Source organism: Ceratotherium simum, chromosome 6 (genome assembly GCF_057802395.1).
Source record: "Ceratotherium simum simum isolate JZ-2026a chromosome 6, ASM5780239v1, whole genome shotgun sequence".
Taxonomy (NCBI): domain Eukaryota; kingdom Metazoa; phylum Chordata; class Mammalia; order Perissodactyla; family Rhinocerotidae; genus Ceratotherium; species Ceratotherium simum.
Window position 1 is genome coordinate 1,125,179 of NC_141905.1, and position 22,620 is coordinate 1,147,798.

Sequence of the window (22,620 nt, forward strand, 5' to 3'; positions counted from 1 at the left end):
TTTAGGTCTTTTATCAACAGTGCTAGTTTTTTCACAATGGAAGAAACTAAAAATGTTTGTTCTGTGGCAAATTTTTAAAAAATATGCCAATCTTTAAACAGCACAGGACAATCTCATTTTAGTTAATATCACTAAAAAGAAAAAGAGGATCTATACTAAGGAAGCATGCACTGATGATCTTTGATGAGAAAACAATGTTTTCATTTGATTTTTTTTAATTGTTTTCTAATTTTCTAAAACCACATTTACTGACTTTCCAACAATATAGAGGTATCACGACACAAAAATATAGCACAGACTTTTGTGCAGAAATAATAATATTGAAGTTTTATTTTCTAATATCAAGTGTAGGTAAAGTGTCTTTACTTTTTTTTTTTTTTTTGCTGAGGAAGATTGGCCCTGAGCTAACATCTGTTGTCAATCTTCCTCATTTTGCCTGAGGAAGACTGTCATTGAGCTAACATCTGTGCCCATCTTCCTCTACTTTATGTGGGATGCTGCCACAGCATGGCTTGATGAGTGGTGCGTATGTCCACGCCCGGGATCCGAACCCGTGAACCTGGGGCCACTGAAGCAGAGCTCGAAAGCTTAACCTCTATGTGATGGGGCCAGCCCCAAGTTTCTTTGCTTTTTGCTTTTATTTTCAAAGAAATTATAATACAAGAATTTACTACTAAGCATGAAGGAGTTAAAAAGCTGCCACTCTCCATTTCTATCCATTACTGTCCATTTTGAAGTAGAATTTCTGTGTATAGTCTATTAATATTCTGATTGTTTCTTGTACCATGATTTACCTATAGTTATATTCTCAGAGGATCTAGCATAGTGTCCAGAATATAGTCCAGAATATAGTGGATGATTAATAAATTCCACATATATTGATTTTTGCAAAGGATATCAAACAAAATTTTGAACATTTTCCATACTAATGATGTCTACTACTTTAGAGTTATTCAGTGAACTTAATGACTCTGATATATAACATATTTAAGGTGTTGGGATTCACAAATATATTTGAGGAACTGTTTTTTTCACTGCTGCATTTTTCCTGATGTGGAAAGATGCATAATTAGCCTCTCCAAAGCACAGTGACAGAGAGTTTCACTGAAGTTGCTGGTGTTATCTTGGGGAAGGATTAAAGAAATGGCAAAATTCTGGCAAAGTTAGACTGCAGTAGTTGAGTTCTCTAGGGTAGCCTCATTTTGTGTCAAATTAGAACACTCATCTGTTAGAAATCAAGACTGTTTTCAACCAGATATGTGACACCACAGCCATATGCAATTTAATCATGTCGTCAGTCAAAGATCTTATTAATTGGAAGAGAATTGTTGGATTTACGTAAATGAAATGTGACATCGACAGCTGAACCGCTCTTTCAAACAACTTATTTATTCCCATTTCTTAAATTTATTATAAAGAGAAAAACCCAACTTTAGTGACTCAAAAAAATCACTCTTCGAATTCCCTGCACTTTTTCCCCAATGTCATTGCACATTTGCAGTTGTAACAATGTGCTTTTACCTGTGTCCCATATACAGAAATTTAATAAGGCAATAAAACCACTTTCAGTTGCTGCATTTTGTCTTTGGGAGGAGGCAAGAGGGAAAAGGGAGGAAAAAAGGAGGGAGAAGGAAATATAAGAAGAAATAGAGACCAGTCACAATTCTGTTAACTTACAGCTTCCACAAAGGAGAAAGTCAGAATTCGTCAATGACTGACAATGTGTCTAAGTGCTTTAAACACCTAATCCAATTTAATTTTTCAAAATTGTACAGTGTAGGTATGTTCACCATTTTATAGATAAAAAGAGGATCTGAGAAGTTTAATGAATTTCTCAATATTCCAAACATGGAAATGATGCAAAGGAAATTCAGTCAGTTACAGTTATTTAAAAAATAAAGCAGTGAAGAAGAATGAGATAGAATCACATGTGCTGGACAGATATAAAAGAAGTGCTATGGGGAGTTAGTATGCTTTACAAAAAAGAATTTATTTAAATAAAGAATTTATAGAAATATGTGCTTAAATAGTCATGGCATTATTTTTCAAGAAAGAATTACGTGGAATTTTAAAAATGGTAATCTTGGGGATGATGAACTCAGAAGTAGATGGAGAGGAATACTTGCATGTTTTTATGTTGTGCCTTCACTATTTCAATTTTATACCCATATCCATGCTTTACTTTTATTTTGTAATATCAACTAGATTTATGTGAATGGTATACTTACAATCATTTTTGTGTTTAGATTTATCAGTATTTAAAAAAAGAATAACTGTTTTATAAACTAAAAGTAAGGATATAATATGAAAAGACCCAGTCTAGATCAGGGAGTGGAGAGTCAAGGCCCCTCAAACACAGTTGCCAAGAATATAGATTACTAATAAATTTCTGATGATATCTTCTAAAACATTAGTACTCTCATTCATTTTCTTCTTGGCATAGACAGGAGTCAGCAGAGCTCTAAACTCTGGACTCAGACAGGAAAGCATTCCTTATTTTAACATTTTGAGGCTGTTTAAATGTCAAGAAAATACCTACATTTTCTCAGCCTGTATTTTCTTATTTGTAGCCTTATAGAATTATTGTGAGGACTGAATGGAATAATAAATATAAGGTACCCCTAGCATATTGCCTAACACAGAATGGTTGTTCAGTAAATGGAAGCCGTTAATACAATACTTAGAATTGGGGTGGCCTGAAGAATGCATAAGCTCCAGTGTTGACTAGTTTCTTCATTTGAAAATTTTCTCTGCTCTGAACACCTGAAATTTCTGAGAATCCGGGTGACTTGTTTCAATTCTAAGGAAGAATCCAAGGAAATGACCACTTAAAAGATTTAAAAATGTGCTATAAGACCTGATGTTTTGTTTCTTCCTTGCTAGAGAGATTAATCCATTTGCCCATGTCTCTAGAATTTCTATTTAAAATTATTCAGAAATGACTTGTTCTTAATGCATAATGTATTTTATTACACCAATGTTACTCATCCTAATATTAATTCTATATTTTTTATTCTTAAAATATTCATATAGTGGGGTTAGCCCCAAAATGTACATTTACACACATTCTTGAAAATAAGAAGGAAATTATGGTAGACATATCTAACTTAGAAGTTGTATTTTTCTTGGTACATAAACTGCACTTCACATAAAATAGGAAGCTATATTTCTACTCCTTTCTTCAGTGCTCTTCTTTGAATTTATGCTTAAAGTCAAATCTTAGTTTAATCTCTCTCTAAAAAAACACAAACACACACTAGGCAGCAAAGTAGCAAAAAATGAATATAATTGTAAAATTATGTCTTTCCATTTTCAAAGGAATTCCTGCCCTATATCAGCAATAGGCAGGTAAAGGCAATTGCCTCCCTTATAACTGAGTGTTGTAATTCAGCGTAGCCATTATGCATGAAATGCTAGGGGAATATGGAATGAGAATGGCTAATTTGGGCTAAGGAAGGATCAGTAAAACCTCAATAAAGGGAATGATAAAATTAAGTCTAGAAGGAGCGGTGGAAGGGATTACACAGACAAAAGCATGATGACTTTTCTTCATGGAAATGTCAAAGAGACATAAGGGGTATTTAAGATGGGGCAGAGGAGATGACACAATACAAATTACTTTAAATAATTAATTTACACCACATATACCACACACATAAATAAGGAACAAATAGGTGGTAAGATTTAAATTAAAATGTATGTGCATACTTTAAATTTTATTTTTAACATTTTGGAAAAGATATTTTTTGTTGTAAATAGCTTGGCCATAAAATTGATGAGCAATACCAGCATGTCTCAACCAAATTGTCCAAGCTTAAATGGAGTGTTTAAAACGGTCACTCAGTCAGAACCGTCTGCTTATTAAAGTGTTTGCCTGAGAAGCCAGGCGCTCAAGTGCTAGTGCGTTTATTGATGACGTGCAAATTTGTCAAATATTGAAATCTCCTGTATCAAAATGTCACAGTTGTCATTCTTCTTCCTCTTCTTCTGCTCCTTTCTTGTAACAGTGGAGAGACAAATCGGAAAAGCCTGATTCAGCTTCAATCTATGAAAAAGCTAATTAAGGCAAAGCAAAAGGTAAATAATAGAGTTTGAAGAAATTACACATTTTTCCCCAAGTAAGCTGTGCTATTTATTCATAAGGTCGCCAAGAAGTTGATTTTATAGTCCCCTATGGACTTCCTTTCTCTAATAAAATATTTACTATATCAAACATTAATTTATTACAAAATAGGAATTATTTCAGCTAGAATTTCATGATTTTAAGAGACTGGCTTAATTATTAGACGAAGTATTAAGTAATTAGGAAAATTGGAGGCTTTAAAAGAAATGAAGGTAGGACAACCACTGAGTGTGTAGGTAGTGATTAAAATAGCTTTAAATTGTTAAAGGAAAAATTGTCAATTGAAGAAAATAAACCATGTGTCCTACCTCCCAGTCACAGTCAATGCTAATTACTTTCCATAACTATTTCCCATTATACTCATTTTGTGTATAACATTTGGTCACCTAATCACAACTTGTTTTTGAGAGGAATTAGTAATGCCGCATGCCTGTGTCTTGTCCCTCTCCTCAAAGGGATGGCTGAGATCTGCAATTATTTCCCACAGTGCAGGAGGAAGAGTGCTGACAGAGGTGCACACCAGGTCTGGTACGGAGCTGCTTCCAAGAGGCGGCACAGCAGTGTGAAGGGACATGGAGAGTGAAGATGAGGAGACGGAGAGGTCAGAGATCAGGCAAGAAATGAGGCTGAAACAGTCAATGGAAACAAATCACTTTGAAAGGCATGTTTGACATCTCAAAGAAAGGAAAATGTATATTGTAATGGTGATAAATTTTCGTTCTGGGATTTCAAACATGGTATGAACATGATTGGACTTTTGTGTAAGATGGAGCACAGTGGTAGTATGTAATATTTGGATTGGGATAGCAAATGATATCGAAAATAAATTAGAAGTAGTAATCCAGGAAGAAAGAATTTTAGAATTCCAAAATAGAAAATTTATAATTGTCCCTTAAAGATATACTCTCCAGAAAATACTCACAAATAATGTAATGATGCAATAATTCATTAATTTAAAAAAACAAAATTCTATAAATCAGTTTATGTCAGGAATTATCGGATGGAAAACTTGGAAATATTTATTATGTCTAATCTTTATAAAAAGGCAAAAAATCAGAAATAGAATTACAATTAAATTGTTGTAGGGAAGAAAAATATCAGAAAGTTAAATTAATAAAGTCTGGATCCTTGAGAAAACTGTGTAAAGGTGAAATATAAAGGTAAAAGGGAAATCCTAGGTGTGAAAGGACATTGTTAATTTAAATATATTGTAAAAAATATTATTTTTTTCATTTTATAAAGTTTTTGTGACATAATTTTCCCAGAAAATTGATATTTAAAATATCCAGAATGATGAGAAAACATAAACTGTTATGAAGGATATTTTTTGGTAACCAAACCTGCAAATAAGAATGTAGATAGCTTGGCCAAGTGTAGTTTTCATTTTCATTGAATGTACTCACGTATTTAAACTCTAAATGTACGGATTTTATAAATAATTAACAACTCTATAGCATCTCGTGGGTGGGCCCTGAATGGTTATTTATTTTCTAAAATAGGAATAACATTTATTTGGTTAAGTGGGAAGTATTTTACAAAGAACAGAGTAATGAATTGTATGTTATTTAATCATGGTAATTGTTAAGGACTGATTATTATTATCAACATTAATGATCAAAGTCATTAATAATAAAAAACACAAGACTGGAGTCATCCTTGATTTCTCTCTTTCTCTCAAACACGTTTTAAACATGTTTAAAAAGCTTGTTGCTTCTACCCTCAAAATTTACCCAGATTCCACTGACTACCATCAGCCCCCTGCTGTGAGCCCCTATCATTTTTGCTGGATTACTGCAATCCTGCTTCTAACTTTGCTCTACCCACCTCTAAAGTCTGTTGTCTATATAGCAGCCAGACTGATCTTTTAAAATAGTAAATCGTTCTGTGCCATTCCTCTCATTAAAAGCTGACAATTGCTTAAAATTTCAAACTATATAAGAACCAATGCACTTAAAATTGTCTACATGCCCTGATTCCCTTTCTAAACTAAATTCTCCTACTCTATCATTTTCTCACCTTGTTACAGACTCTTCAGCTATAACAAGGTTAAAGCTCTTCAGCATCTTTAGAGTTCTTCTAACTGCTCAGGCACAATCCTCTCTTGAAATTTTTGTATTAGCCTTTTCCTCTAATCAGATTTTTGCCCCCAGATATCTGTCTGGCAAACCACCTCATCTCCTTGAAGTCTTTGCTCAAATACCACCTTCTTGAAGATTGCTCATCCTACTTAAGACTTCACACTCAGCATTCTCAATCATTTTTTCTCTGCTCCTTTCTTCCCCATGGCTTTTATTATCTTCTAACACACTAAATGATTTACTCTTTAATGTGTATACTCTATCTTCTGCCCACAATAGGAATGTAATTTCCACAAGGCAGTGATCTATGACTGCTTTATTCACTGATGTAAATCAAGTATTTCAAAGCAATCCTGATCCATAATAAGTGCTTAGCATATATTTGTTGAGTGAATACATGAGTGAATTAATGAATGAAGGGGTATTCCACGATGTCCTGGAGCTGCTGAAATAACTCATTCTGGGGCTGCCCCACCTCTGGACATCTTATGAGATGATACCTTCCTAATGCTTGAGCAGCGGTCAGCTTTTTCTATTGCCTATAGCTGAAATACTCGGACTGACACCAAAAGCCAGAAGGATTCTGTCTGGGATGTGTTCTTCTGATCTTGGTGTGATTATTGAAAAAAAATAGTTTTAGACTTATGATAAGGCACGGGAGATGATAGAGATTAAAAGATAGATTCATGATACATTTTAGCTGTAATTTGACATGACATATGGAAATAACTACGAGAGAGTTGCATAATAGTCACATTAAATACATGCAGATAGTCATACAACTCAATAGCAAAGAAAAAAAATATATGACTAAAAAATGGTCAGAGAATCTGAATAGATATTTTTCCAAAGAAGACATACAGATGGCCAACACATACATGAAAAAAGGCTCAACATCACTAATCATTAGGGAAATACAAATCAAAACCACAATGAGATATCACCTCACACCTGTTAGGATGGCTATTATCAAAAAGAAAAGAAATAGCAAGTGTTGGTGAGGATGTGGAGAAAAGGGAACACTTATGCACTGTTGGTGGGAATGTAAATTGGTGCAGCCACTATGGAAAACAATATGGAGGTTCCTTAAAAAATTAAAAATAGAAATACCATATGATCCAGCAATTCCACTTCTGGGTATTTATCTGAAGAAAATGAAAACACTAACGTGAAAAGATATATGCACCCCCATGTTCATTGCAGCATAATTTATAATAGCCAAGGTATGGAAACAACATAAGTGTTCATTGATAGATGAATGGATGATGAAAATGTGATATATATATACACAATGGAATACCATTCCGCTGTAAAAAAGAATGAAATCTTGCCACTTGCAACAATATGGATGGACCTTAAGGGCTTATGCTAAGTAAAATAAGTTAGAGAAAGACAAATACCATATAATCCCACTGATATGTGGAATTTAAAACAACAACAACAAACCAAGCTCATCGATACAGAGAACAGATTGGTGGTTGTCAGAGGTAGGGGGTGGGAGGTGGGAGAAATGGGTGAAGGAGGTCAAAAGGTACAAACTTGCAGTTATAAAATAATTAACTCATGGAGATATAATGTACAGCATGATGATTATAGTTGATAATACTATATTGTATATTTGAAAGTTGCTAAGAGAGTAAATCTTAAAAATCCTCATCAAAAGAAAAAAAATTTCTAACTACATAAGGTGACAGATGTTAATTAGATTATAGTGATCATTTCAGAATTTATGCAAGTATAAAATTATTGTGTTGTATACCTGAAACTAACATAATGTGATATGTCAGTTATACCTCAATAAAAATAAATTAATTAAACACGCAAGCAAAGGAAATATACGCAGATAGGTAAGATTTCCAAGCCTTGAAGTACATAACTTCACTAAAGAAGTGATGAAACAAACTGGAAAGGTAGGACCTTGGGAAAATCTGAATTTGCTAGTTGGGAAGAGGGACAGAATATCTGAAATTTTTTCAGAAAATTCCTTTTGTGATTTTACACCATTCAGAGAGACAATAGATCATTTCTCTTCTAAAACGTTCTTCAATCTGAGTCCGAAAGCAAGGCCAATCAGCAAGGTTAAAATGCATAGATGATTTTGTACTCATGTATTTTTAAATATACATATTTTAAAATAGGTTAAATCTTCAACATCACAACTCATCAATACCAAATATATGAAAAAGAAAATTGTCATTTTTATGTAATTATACCAGACCAGTGATCTTGCAACCAGATGCTATCTTTTGTAACAGCAGATGTCACAGAGGATACAATGAATTCTTGCAACTATTTCCAACAAAATAGTTAAAACCATCTCCAATCAGGTCTGAAAGCATACAGCTGGTTTTCATAATGCACAATAATTAATATTCTTTACTTTACATGACAATAATAGGTATTTTCAGAGCTGTCTTAAAGCACCCGGCAACCCAGGGTCACTGAACTCCTTTGCTGTGTTGATTATCCAAGACCAATCTTTTAGCAAGACTTGGAATCACAGCTTGTTACCCATGCACCTGTAATTGTACATAGTCTACATTCTTAAAAGCACAGATCTTCATATGCTATTTTATACTTCTCTGCAGACTGTATAACATGGAATCTTTTTCAATGATACATGCTCCTATCCTAATGAGTGTCTTAATACTGCCATTTGACAGTTAAATCATGTGGTGACTTACCCCACTCATCTATTACCATCATATTGAGTAATTCATAAAGAATGAAAGAATCCATCAAGTAATGTTTAATTTTATCAGTTAATGATGATATGATTCATCTACCCAAAGAACGGAAGAATCAGCCAATCAGTATTTAATTCCAGAGCTCAGCCCTATGCTGGCTACCATGAAAGATCACAAAATATTTGTATGTTATGTTATTTTGAAGTTATATGGATAAAAGATGAATATAATGAATCGTTAAGATTAAGGAGGTCAGCGACCAAAACAGGGTAAACTTCAGTGGTTAAATTTGTAAAATACACATGAATAGCAAATTTAAGGGAGACCGGAGATTCAAGGTAGATATTCTGCAGTGTGAGGTGATGTGATATCTAGATTTAAAGAAGTTGTTGACGTTTTCGGAGATGGTGCGAAAGCATGTCAGGCATAGAGTGTTTTAAAAGCACAGAAATAAAAAACATACTCAGAGAAATACTCAAACTTCTGTGATGCTAGAGAGAATATGCCATATCTTGTGTCTATGCATACCTGTATGTAGATTGCGGACAGATTATGGAGTTACTGGAATATAGGAAAATAAATTTATTATTAACATTAAAAAAATAAATCTATGGGGCCAGCCCGGTGGTGTAGAGGTTAAGTTCACATGCTCCACTTGGGTGGCCCGGGGTTCACAGGTTCGGATCCTGGGCGCGGACTGACACATGGCTTGTCAAGCCATGCTGTGGCGGTGTCCCATATAAAGTAGAGGAAGATGGGCACAGATGTTAGCCCAGGGCCAGTCTTCTTCAGCAAAAAGAGGAGGACTGGCCACAGATGTTAGCTTAGGGCTAATCTTCCTCACAAAAAAAATAAGATAAAAAATAACAATCTAGATTTTTTGAGTTTGAGCATGAAAAGTTTACAACAAAACTGGTTCTAACTAAATAATAATTATTAGAAAAAATAGGAGAAAAAAGTGGAATAAAGGGATAGATAACTAACAATAATCTCAGAGTAAAATGACGAAGGTTTTGACTTAGATTATAAATTGAAACTTAAGTAGAATAAATGAATTCATAGGCCAATTCAATGGAAAAAATCACTGAATATCTAAAGAAAGGTGTGACCTGATCAATAAACCTGTCGAAGAACTTCAGTTCCAGTCACCACACCCCCTTTTAAATTATTAAGTATAATAATCCTAAAAAAAAGTCTAGAGAATTAGATTATAAATGCCTGAATAGCAACTACCCAGCTTTAACAGTTATTCTTTTCTATATTTTTTCATGTTTTTAAAAATAAAGTACTAAATTTTAGTTATTCATGGCCAATTGTAAATGAAACTGCAAAAACTCACTGAGATGGCAGAACATCAAGTCTTTTTTTTTTTTTTTATTGATGTTTTAATGGTTTCTAACATTATGAAATTTTGGGTTGTACATTTTTGTTTGTCCATCAACACATATATGACTCCCTTCACCCCTTGTGCCCACCCCCTACCCCCACTGCCCCTGGTAACCACAGTCCAGTTTTCTCTGTCCATGTGTTGGTTTATATTCCACATATGAGTGAGATCATACAGTGTTTGTCTTTCTCTTTCTGGCTTATTTCACTTAACATAATACGCTCCAGGCCCATCCATGTTGTTGCAAATGGAACAATTTTGTCTTTTTTTATGGCTGAGTAGTATTCCCTTGTATATATATACCACATTTTCTTAATCCAATCGTCAGTCAAGGGACACTTAGGTTGCTTCCACTTCTTGGCTATGGTGAATAATGCTGCAATGAACATAGGGGTGCATAAGCCTCTTTGGATTGTTGATTTCAGGTTCGTTGGATAGATTCCCAGTAATGGGATGGCTGGATCATAGGGCATCTCTATTTTTAATTCTTTGAGGAATCTCCATACCGTTTTCCATAGAGGCTGCACCAGTTTGCATTCCCGGCAGCTGTGTATGAGGGTTCCTGTTTCTCCACATCCTCTCCAACATTTGTTGTTTTTTGTCTTGGTGATTATAGCCATTCTAACAGACGTGAGGTGGTATCTTAGCGTTGTTTTGATTTGCATTTCCCTGATGATTAGTGATGTTGAGCATCTTTTCATGTGCCTATTGGCCATCTGTATATCGTCCTTGGAGAAGTGTCTGTTCATTTCCTCTGCCCATTTTTTGATCGGGTTGTTTGTTTTTTTGTTGTTCAATTGTGTGAGTTCTCTATATATTATGGAGATCAACCCCTTGTCAGATGTATGTTTTGCAAATATTCTCTCCCAGCTGGTTGGTTGTCTGTTCATTTTGATTCTGGTTTCATTTGTCTTATAAAAGCTCTTTAATCTGATAAAGTCCCACTTGTTTATTTTTTCTTTAGTTTCCCTAGTCTGGGAAGGCATGTCATCCGAAAAGATTCCTTTAAAACCAATGTCAAATAGTGTGTTGCCTATATTTTCTTCTATGAGTTTTATAGTTTCAGGTCTCACCTTCAGGTCTTTGATCCATTTTGAGTTAATTTTTGTGAATGGCGATAGCACATGGTCCACTTTCATTCTTTTGCATGTGGCTGTCCAGTTTTCCCAACACCATTTATTGAAGAGACTTTCCTTTCTCCATTGCATGTTCTTAGCACCTTTGTCAAAAATTAGCTGTCCGTATATGTGTGGTTTTATTTCTGGGCCTTCAATTCTGTTCCATTCTTCTGTGTGTCTGTTTTTGTACCAGTACCATGCTGTTTTGATTACTATTGCTTTATAGTATGTTTTGAAGTCAGGGATTGTGATGCCTCCTGCTTTGTTCTTTTTCTTTAGGATTTCTTTAGCTATTAAGGGTCTTTTATTGCCCCATATAAATTTTAGTATTCTTTTTTCTATTTCTGTGAAGAATGTCATTGGGATTCTGATTGGGATTGCATTGAATCTGTAGATTGCTTTAGGTAATATAGACATTTTAACTATGTTTGTTCTTCCAATCCACGTGCATGGGATATCTTTCCATTTCTTTATGTCATCATGGATTTCTTTCAATAATGTCTTGTAGTTCTCATTGTATAGGTCCTTCACCTCCTTGGTAAGATTTATTCCTAGGTATTTTATTCTTTTTGATGAAATTGTAAATGATATTATCTTTTTGAGCTCTCTTTCTGTTAGTTCATTATTAGCATATAGAAATGCAACTGATTTTTGTAGATTGATTTTGTACCCTGCAACTTTGCTGTAGTTGTTGATTGTTTCTAATAGTTTTCCAACAGATTCTTTAGGGTTTTCTATATATACAATCATGTCATCTGCAAATAGTGAGAGTTTCACTTCTTCGTTACCTATTTGGATTCCTTTTATTCCTTTTTCTTGCCTAATTGCTCTGGCCAAAACCTCTAGTACTATGTTGAACAGGAGTGGTGAGAGTGGGCAGCCCTGCCTCGTTCCTGTTCTCAGAGGAATGGCTTTCAGTCTTTCCCCGTTGAGTATGATGTTGGCGGTGGGTTTGTCATATATGGCCTTTATTATGTTGAGGTACTTTCCTTCTATTCCCATTTTATTGAGAGTTTTTATCATAAATGGATGTTGTATCTTGTCAAATGCCTTCTCTGCATCTATTGAGATGATCATGTGGTTTTTATTCTTTGTTTTGTTGATGTGATGTATCACGTTGATTGATTTGCAGATGTTGAACCATCCCTGCGTCCCTGGTATAAATCCCACTTGATCATGGTGTATGATCTTTTTAATGTATTGTTGTATTCGGTTTGCCAATATTTTGTTGAGGATTTTTGCATCAATGTTCATCAGCGATATTGGCCTGTAATTTTCTTTCTTTGTATTGTCTTTGTCTGGTTTTGGTATCAGGGTGATGTTGGCCTCGTAGAATGATTTAGGAAGCGTTCCATCTTCCTTTATTTTTTGGAATAGTTTGAGAAGGATGGGTATTAAATCTTCTTTGAATGTTTGGTAAAATTCACTGGAGAAGCCATCTGGTCCCAGACTTTTATTTTTTGGGAGGTTTTTGATTACTATTTCAATCGCTTTACTTGTTATTGGTCTATTCAGATTCTCCATTTCTTCTTGGTTCAATTTTGGGAGGTTGTATAAGTCTAAGAATTTATCCATTTCTTCTAGATTGTCCAATTTGTTGGCATATAATTTCTCATAGTATTCTCTTATAATCCTCTGTATTTCCATGGTATCCGTTGTAATTTCTCCTCTTTCATTTCTAATTTTATTTACTCGAGCCTTTTCTCTTTTTTTCTTAGTAAGCCTGGCTAAGGGTTTGTCGATTTTGTTTATTGTCTCGAAGAACCAACTCTTTGTTTCATTAATCCTTTCTACTGTTTTTTTGGTCTCAATTTCATTTATTTCTGCTCTGATTTTTATTATTTCTCTCCTTCTGCTGGCTTTGGGCTTTGTTTGTTCTTCTTTTTCTAGTTCTCTTAGGTGTAATTTAAGGTTGCCTATTTGGGCTTTTTCTTGTTTGTTAAGGTGGGCTTGTATCGCTATGAGTTTCCCTCTCAGGACCGCTTTTACTGCATCCCATATGGTTTGATATGGCATGTGATCATTTTCGTTTGTTTCCAGATAGTTTTTGATTTCTCCTTTAATTTCATCGATGATCCATTGGTTGTTCAGTAGCATGTTGTTTAATCTCCACATTTTTGTCACTTTCCCAGTTTTTTTTTCATGGTTCATTTCCAGTTTCATAGCCTTATGGTCTGAAAAGATGCTTGTTATGATTTCAATCTTCTTAAATTTATTGAGGCTTGCTTTGTTTCCAAACATATGGTCTATCCTAGAGAATGTTCTATGCGTGCTTGAGAAGAATGTATAGTCAGCTGTTTTTGGATGGAGTGCTCTGTATATGTCTACTAGGTCCATCTCGTCCAGTGTTTCATTTAAGTCTACTATTTCTTTATTGACTTTTTGTCTGGATGATCTATCCATTGCTGTAAGTGGGGTGTTAAGATCCCCTACTATTATTGTGTTGTTGTTGATTTCTCCTTTTAGGTTTGTTAATAGTTGCTTTATGTACATTGGTGCTCCTATGTTGGGTGCATATATATTTATAAGTGATATGTCTTCTTGATGGAGTGTCCCTTTTATCATTATATATTTCCCTTCTTTGTCTTTCTTAACCTGTTTTATCTTGAAGTCTACTTTGTCTGATATGAGTATGGCAACACCTGCTTTCTTTTGTTTGCCATTAGCTTGGAGTATTGTCTTCCATCCTTTCACTCTGAGCCTGTGCTTGTCTTTAGTGCTAAGATCTGTCTCCTGAAGGCAGCATATTGTTGGGTCTTGCTTTTTATTCCATCCTGCCACTCTGTATCTTTTGATTGGAGAGTTCAATCCATTTACATTTAGGGTAATTATTGATATATGAGGGCTTAATGTTGCTGTTTTGTCACTTATTTTCTGGTTCTTTTGCATTTCCTTTCTTTCTTGTCTCATTTGTTTTGGACTGCCAATTCAGTTTGGTTGTTCTGTCTTATGACTCTTCTAGTTTTCTCTTTGTTTATCATATGTGGTTTTGTTTTGATTATTTGTTTAGTGGTTACCTTGAGGTTTGGGCAATAAATATTGTGTATGAGATAGTCCTTTATCTGATGGCCTCCTATTTCCTTATACTAAGTCAATTCAGTCACTTTACTCTTCCCCTTCTAAGTTTTTCTTGTTATACCTTATTCTATCTTGTGTTGTGGCTGTGTGTTTACAGTGATGAGGTTAAATTTATTTTTGGTGAATTTCTTCCTTTGATCTCTGAATTTAGTATTTAAGTGGTTGCTAACCTATTCCGGTAAAGATCTACTATTTTTCTGAGTTTGTCTACCTACTTTTCTCCTTCCTCCAAGCTTTGTGTTCCCTTTCTCTTCTTTTTTTCAGGCCTGAGGGCCTTCTTGAGTATTTCTTGTAGTGGGGGTCTCGTGGCCATGAACTCCCTTAGCTTTTGTTTATCTGGGAGAGTTACTATTTCTCCATCCTATTTGAAGGATATTTTTGCTGGATAGAGTATTCTTGGCTGAAAGTTTTTGTCTTTCAGTATTTTGAATATATCATTCTAGCCTGTAAAGTTTCTGTTGAGAAATCCGCTGAGAGCCTGATGGGAGTTCCTTTGTACGTTATTTTTTGTTTTTGTCTAGCTGCCCTTAATATGGTTTCTTTGTCGTTGACCCTGGCTAGCCTTACCACTAGGTGTCGTGGTGAAGGTCTTTGTCTGTTAATATATATAGGTGTCCTGTTGGCTTCGCTTACTGGTATTTCCTGCTCCTCCCCCAGATTTGGGAAATTCTCAGCTATTATTTCCTTGAATAGGCTCTCTGTTCCTCTTTCCCTCTCCTCTCCCTCAGGAATACCTATAATTCTTATGTTACATTTTCTGATAGAGTCAGATATTTCTCGGAGTCTTTCTTCATTTCTTTTTAGTCTTAGTTCTCTCTCTTCTTCCATCTGGAGTATATCTGTATTCCTATCCTCTAAAGTACTAATTCTTTCCTCCATATTGTCAGCTCTGTTCTTTAGAGATTCCAGATTCTCCTTTATCTCCTCCATTGAGAACATCAAGTCTTTTAAAAGACAAATCCACATAACAAAGAGAAAATTTTGGAAAGTGGATCAATAATTAGTACCTAACTCATTAGATCTGATATAAGGAATGGCTAAATGTTTCACTGGCAGATTCTAATAATCAAGTTCAATGTAGCTACTGAAAACTTCAAATGTTTAAGAATTGAAGAAACAAAACACCACAGAGGAGAATTTATAGCATTAAATTTATTTATCGGGAAGACATACAAAAAAAATTATGGCCCATACGACCAAAAAAAGCAATCAGTGGAAACTGTCCTTGGGCAAGCCCAGACGTTGGACTTATAAGACTTCAGATCAGCTGTTTTAAATATGTTCAAGGAATTAAAGGCAACTATGTCTAAAGAACCAAGCGAGGCACCACTTCTCCATCCAACGTGAGGCCGAGTCCCACGTACAGCAACTAGAAGGATGTGAACCTATGACATACAACTATCTACTGGGGCTTTGGGGGGAAAAAACTGAATAAATAAAATCTTTAAAAAAAAAAAAAAAAGAACCAAGCGAAAGTACAATAACACTATCTCACCAAATATAGGCCATCAAAGAGATACAAATTATAAAAAGAAACAGAAAACCGGACATTTTAAGTAATATAATTCACCAACTCTGGAAATCAGATTCTCCCTCCCCCCCAGAGTTTGTTGTTGCTACTTGTTACTGTTGTTGATGTTTGTTTCTATAATGATTTTCCTAAACTAATTCTTTCAAGTCTGCATTCTTTGCCATTTGTGGCTACCGAAGACTCTGTTCGTTTAGCTTAGTGGTCACCTAATGATTTGACGGAAATTTTTTTAAATGTCTGGTACCAATAAGTCTCCGATTCTGTGTTGAGTGACTCCGTGTGTGTGTTGGGGCACAAAGAAGTGGAAACACAATGGAGTTATATAGAAGCCAAGTTTTTGCACACTATTGAAATTAAGTTGGTATTAATCTGAACTAGATTGTTATATGTTAAAATGGTAAGTGTAATTCCCAGGTCAGCCACTAGGAAAACTTAAAAAATAGAGTATACAGAAATGCAACTTGTTTTTGTATATTGGTCTTATACCCTATGACCTCGCTGAAATCATTTATAGTTTTACAATTGTGTGTGTGTTGTTGTTGTTAAATCACTGGGATTATATAAAATGTCATCTGCAATGAGGGACAGTTTTATTTCTTCTTTCCCAATGTATATGACTTTTATTAGCTTATAATTTTTTAAAATATTTTGATCTATTAAATGTTCTATTTTTTTGTTCATTCTCTATGACCTCTTTACATCTTCTAGGAATTTTTACATTGTATTCAGGCTTTTAATTTTTTTGGTTTATATTTGAGAACTTAAACCAAATAATCTTCTGTCCCTATGTTGCACAGTAATGGAAAGAGATCATTTCCTATTCTGTGCTAAATGATTTTAGAATGAATCTTACATTTTTTTGTTTGTTTCTTTAAGAAACAATACCGAAGTTAAGAAAGAGTAAACAGCTTCCTCTAGGAAACACCTATTACTGGAAGATAAGAGGTGAACCAATTAACCATTTGGCTTATCAAGACTAACTTGATAAGCTCTCCCATCAAGACCTGCTTCAAGACCTCACCGTGCACACTGATTCAGAGCCATTATGTCAATAATATCACCCAACTCCAAGTCATTTCCGTTCTGTAAGTCCCACTTCAAAATCACTCAGTCCAGGATCTAAACCATATAAATGCCCTCCTCCATTTTCGTATTTTGAGACACTAGCAAGACTCTATCCAGGTTATGTTCTCCCTTACCACATAAGTCTATTAAATTTGGCCTTGCCTAATCAATAGGTATTTTTAGTGGTCTTTTGGAGTACCCACAATTGACATAGATGATCATAACACTTTTCTTATTTATAAATCTCTTGTGTATCTATACTTATTTCCCTTTTGCATCATCTCTCTTTTTCCTTGATTAGTCTTGCCAATGTTTTGTTAATCATCTCCAATGTTCTCTCTTTCTCTTTTTGTCTCTGTTTCATTGAACTATAACTTTATATTTATTGTTTCCTTTCTACTTTTATGTTTTCCCCCTTGCTCAATTTTACAATTCCTTTTTGTAAAATGCTCAATTTTTAAAGATTTATTTTATTATTTTATAAAGTGTATGATTCAGTGATTTTTAGTATATACAAAGTTGTGCAACCATTACCACTGTCTAATTCTAGAATATTTGCATAATCTCAAAAAGAAATCCTGTGCCCATTAGTAGTCATTCCCCATTTCCCTCTGCCCCTGACCCTGGTAACAGCTAATCAACTTTATGTCATACAGATTCTCCTATTCTGGGTGTTTCATATCAATGGAATCACACAATATGTTGCCTTCTGTTCTGGCTTCTTTTATTTAGCATAACGTTTTCAAGGTTTTTGCATGTTGGAGATACATTAGTATTTCATCCTTTCATGACCAAATAATACTTTTGGTTTATCTATTTATCAGTTCATGGATATTTGAATTGTTTCCATTTTTTTGTCTATAATGAATAATGCTGCTATGAAGATTTGTTCAAAGTCTATTTTGTCCGATATTATTACTAGTGCCACTCCAGCTTTCTTTTGGTAACTATTATGTATCCTTTTCCATCATTTTATTTTAATCTAGTTGTGTCTTTGCATCTAAAATGTGTCCTTTGTAGACACCATAGAGTTGGTTCATGGTTTTTTCCCTCTGTCTTTGAATTACTTAATCAACTCACATTTAATGTTACTATTGATGAAATTGGATTTACATCTGCCTTTTTACTTTTTGTTTTCTACATAGCATGACTTTTTTGACCCTCTATCCTTTGACTACTTGCTTTTGCATTAAATGAGTACCTCTGGTGTAACTTTTTAATTTCTTTAATGAAATTTCACTATATTTTTGAGGTATGTGCTCTGGGGCTTATCGTATACATCTTAATGAATGACAATCAACTTCAGATTTACATTAACTTAATCCACTGAGATATAAAAATGTTACTCCTATATAGTTTTATTCCCTCTTCCTCCTTTTTGTACTATTATTTTTATGTATATTACATTTATATAAGCTACAAACCCAGCAATACATTGTAGTAATTGTTACAATTATTACTTTATATTATTTATGTTAATTAAAGAAGTGCAGAGAAAAGGAGAGCAAGTAGATATTTATAGAGCTTGTTATATTTATCTTCTTGTTTACCATTTATGGTTCTTTTCATTTCTCCCTGTGGGTTTGAATTACCATTTGGCTTAATTTAGTCCAATCATGCTTTGCTCCCACCCACTTCTTTGGGTTTTTAGCCAATACATTACATTTCTGTATGTTAGAGCCCCGACAATAAAATTACATACATATTGTTTTATACAATTGCCTTTAAAATCGGTTAGAAGAAAGAAGAAAAATACATACTTATACTGTCCTTTATAATTGCATAATTACCTTTACCAGTACTCTTTATTTTTCTGTGATTTGCAAACCTCTGTTCCAGACTATTCTTTCAAAGAACTTTGTTGCAAAATTGAATAAAGATATGAGGCAGTAACCAGTGGAAAATTGAGTTGTTGCTGCTGCTTTTATTTGGGCTCCAGAATGAACACACCGGGAGAAGAGCTGCCCCAGCCGACCCACAGACATACACCCTGAACTGAAGTCACCTCAGCTGAACTGCTGGTCTGTGACCATGAGAATCAGTGCTTATTCTTATACATGACTGAGTTTTATGGTGGTTTATTTTATAGTGAAATTGAACACTAAAATATTAAGAAATTGTAGTACACTAGCATCAAATATTAGAAAATGTAGCAAAAAATGTAACATTTAAAATAGCTATATACAGATACATATATTATACTCTATATTGCAGAGCTCAGACGACCCCTGTCATCTGAGAAGCTACATGGAAGTATATATGGATGGATAAATAGTTGGAGAGGTTAATAGATAAATCAACAGAAGAATAACTAGATAACACTGAGGCATGCATTAAAAAAGTATGCAAGGGGGCCAGCCCAGTGGTGTAGTGGTTAAGTTCTCACGCTCCACTTCGGCGTCCCCAGGGTTCACAGGTTCGGATCCTGGGTGCAGACCTACACACGACTTATCAAGCCATCCTGTGACAGGTGTCCCATATAAAGTAGAGGAAGATGGGCACGGACGTTAGCCCAGGCCAATCTTCCTCAGAAAAAAGAGGAGGATTGGCAATGGATGTTAGCTCAGGGCTAATCTTCCTCACACACACACACAAATAACAAAATAAATAAAGAAATAAATTTGCACATTAAAAAAAAAATTATGCAAGCAATTTACAGAGAAAATTAGAAATCTTTAGTGCCTCACCTCAGAACCTCACACCTTGTCAAAATCAACAGAAGTAAAGTGATGCACCCCACACAGCCTCCAACCTTAAATGACTGATTTCCACATCAGAGTATAGCATGAACACATCTAATTGTCAGATCCTGCAAGACAAGGGGAAACCATCAGGTCAAGGGAATCTTGAAATTGTTGATTTTGACTTCCCAGCTTTTGCATACTGGAAGGGCTTTGAAATGCGTGGTGAGCAAGATAATCCTCAGTACACACACACACACACACACACACACACACACACACAGAGAAATTATTAAGAAGTAAATCTTAGGAGAAAAAAACCCGAGTGACCAATAAGTATGTGAAGATAGTCAATCTTCCTACTAGTCAAGGAAGAAAAATTAACACCACAATAGTCTTCAGATTCAGAAAGTGTTCTAAAAACTCTAATACCAATGACAAGGATTATCATTTTACTGCTATTGGAGTATAAATTTTTATCCATATTTTGGAGAATTGGCAATATATTTAAAGATGAAGATGCACATGGCCTATGACTCATCATTTCTACTCTATGTATAGACTCTATAATAACCATTTCACAAATGTAGAATGGGACCTTTACATAAATGTACATAGAAGTAGTGTTTTTAACCGCAAAGCCGTTGAAACCAAATAAAATATCCAACATGTAAATATATGAACATGTTGCAGTATGCCCTTACAATGAAATACCATAAAACAGTGAAAACATACTCAAGTATGACAATATGGATGAATATCTAAACACAAGACTAAGAAAATGAAAGCATGTTGATGTGCAACAATATTGTTTATTAACATTTAAAACATTCAAAATAATAACTATGTTGATAAATGAAATATGTACATATTAAAATCTTAAACAATGTGTGGATATGATAGGCCCCTTCCAAAATAAGTGCTTGACTCTATTAGGAAAGAATGTTGCTGAGATCAGGAATGGGTACACAGGTATGAATGTATTATTCAAGTTTTATGACACAATGGCTACAAATATACTTATTTTTTCTTGTTGATATTCTGAAATATTTTGTAAAATATTAATAAAAAAAGAAATATATTTTACTTGTTAAGCCTTTTTTTTTTTGAGGAAGATTGGCCCTGCACTTACATCTGTTTCCAATCTTCCTCTTTTTCTTTTTTCTCCCCAAAGCCCCGGCACCTAGTTGCATATCATAGTTGTAGAGTTGTAGCTCTTCTATGTGGGACGCTGCCTCAGCATGGCTTGACGAGTGGTGAGTAGGTCCACGCGAAGGATCCAAACCTGTGGACCTGTGGCCACCAAGCAGAACACATGAACCCAACTGCCACGCCATTGGGCTGACCCCTTGCTTGTTAATCTTTTATCCAGCATCCACATTGAACTCTATTCTAATATTTTGCCAGAAAGTTTGGATTATTTTTACATGGATTATCTTCCATGAATTATGACACTTTTTTTTTTCTCTTTATATTTCAACTCTGTAAGCCTCTCATTTCATTGCTAACTTATTACACGGGCAGTGGTATGAAACAGCCCTATCTTGTTCTTAACTTTAACAAGAATGTTTCTTCTGTCCCTTGCTATTAGCCATGAGACTTGTTTACAGTTTCATAAAGAAAATATTTATCACAGGGTGCTGAATGTTATACAACAATTATATTTCATAATTAAATATAATTATTATATGATATTATATGTTATGTAATATTCAACACTCAGGTAGATAGATAGATAGATAGATAGACAGATAGATGATAGATAGATAGGCTATCATAAGATTATCACCCTTTTATCTATCAATGTAGTGTTTGGTACTAATAGATTTTCTGATATTGACATGTCTTCTTTCCCTGCATATGCATTTTTTTTGCATGGCTGAATTTCCTTTACTATTGCGTATATTTTATAGGTGAGATGAATTCACATTTTTTAATTGTACTTTTTCATTAACCTCATAAATGTTTTAATTAGAAACTTGTGTCATTAGTTTCTGAGTTTTCATAACACAAGGTTTAAACACAAGGTTTATCTGTTTCTGAAGATTTGCTCAAACTTGTGTATAAAGCCATCTAGTGGCCTTTTGGAAGGGATAATTCTGGTTACAAATTTAATGTCAATTCTTTTCATTCATTCAGAAGTTTTATCTCTTTTTGAGTTCATTTTAATAATATATCTCTTTAAAATGTATTGCATTGTTTTATTTTTATTATTCTCTTATTTTAAAAATTTTACTTTTGTGTGTAGTTGCGTCCCTTGAATTAATTTAAACTATTTATCTGTGATCTTTCTCTTTTTTCTTTATCTGTTTTGTAGGAGGTTGCTTTGTTGGGGTGAGGGGCGAGAAGGGAGATGGGACTGGCCTCAAAGAATAAGGTGTTTTGGTTTTCACCATTTCTATTCTTTATTTCTTTTCCTATTTTATTAATTTTGCACTCATTTTTAATCCTCCATTCTATCTTTCTTAGGTTTGTTACATTATTCCTTTTAAATAATTGTTTTATTAATACATATATTTTAAAATAATGACTTTCTTCTAAATGCTACTTTTGCTGAAGCCCTTAGGATTTCATGTATGATAATTTGCTATCATTTAAGTGTGTATAATTTGTAAATTGCATTGTACAATACTCTTATAATTATGAGTAAATTATGAATAACATGCTTTTATTGTATACCTTTTATTATATATATACTTTTATTGTATATCTAAAATGTATCATATTATTGGATGAATTATGTACAATTGCATTCATCCAGTGCATATAGCTTCATAATATCAATACTTGAATATTTGTTCCATTGTGACTTTGTAGCTTGACAATTTCATATTTTTGAATTTATGTTTGATCATGAAATTAACGAAAACAA